The sequence below is a fragment of the Ixodes scapularis genome, unplaced genomic scaffold (genome assembly GCF_016920785.2).
Source record: "Ixodes scapularis isolate PalLabHiFi unplaced genomic scaffold, ASM1692078v2 PGA_scaffold0__279_contigs__length_252992795, whole genome shotgun sequence".
In the NCBI taxonomy this organism is placed as follows: Eukaryota; Metazoa; Arthropoda; class Arachnida; order Ixodida; family Ixodidae; genus Ixodes; species Ixodes scapularis.
The window spans coordinates 105102666-105103832 of NW_024609835.1; positions in this window are offsets into that span (position 1 = coordinate 105102666).

Below are 1167 nucleotides of genomic sequence, written 5' to 3' on the forward strand. Positions count from 1 at the left end.
GCGTCATTATGCCCGAAAGATGGTTATAAAAATATGTCATCGAGCAAGCACCACTCACGCTCACACTCAAGTGCAGGAGCGTGACGTCACCGCCGGAGCGCCGTGCGCAAAAGGTGCATTTCGAGCTTCATTTGTGTTCGTTGTGCGCCTCTACAGCGGCTTTTGCAGGCCAACGTAGCCGCCCACGGAAATACGCCACAGCCCCCTCAAGTGTCCTCCTCTAGGCGTCGTTCTCGACGTCGTCCTTAAAAAGCTCCCGAAAAGAGGGGATTTTTTTTTTTTTTTGAAATAACCAAATTGGGACACGGGTCAAAAAATTTATTTTATGCGAATTTTCTTTCTTTTTAGAAGCGATTTAGTTTGTAGTCATCTCCTTTACACTTGTTTTCTCTCTCGGCATATCAGGCGCGTGGAGGAGAGGTGCATTGGCTTCACCTCGACGTTGAGGTGGAGAGAGTGAATGACCATCTCGTTGAGGTCGAAAGAGCGAATGACCATTCCATGAAGTCATAGACTGCGCGCAGAATTTCAAATAAATCTTGCCGTCCATATTGCGCCAACATTTTGTTTTTCGCGTAAAATTTATTTTTTGACACGCGTGTCCCAACCAGTTTATTATTATTATTTTTTTTTTATTTTTATTTATTTATTTTTTTTGGGGGGGGGGGGGGGGGGGGGGGGGCGGGGGGCTTTTAGCCCTTTGATGCACGAAACTTTATATTTTCAGTCACACATCTAGAAACATTTGTGGGGTTTCAAAAGACATCAAATTTCACAAATATGGTCTCAGAAAAAAATAGCATTTATTTTTAAGCACACAATGAGGTGTTGCTCCTGAGCAACATTGGGCAGATGTGTCATCTATTTTACATGGAAGGCATTGAAGCAATTTCGGCTTGGAAGGAGACACAGGTGCATCTTGCACTTTTCACAGTAAGGAAAAGTGTAGCCAGGTGTGCAATATTTACATCTGTTCTTCGTTTCGCCATACTGAGGCCAGTGGTCCACACCGTCGAACCTTACATCTGTCACGGGCTTTGGTGTCACTGGACGAGTGATCTTCTCTGGAGAAAAAACAGCACCACATTTATCTGATGAGACTGACCTCCACTTCACTGCCTTCGCCTGCACGAGTGCGAAGGCTTGTGCGATCGGAGATCGGAAAAC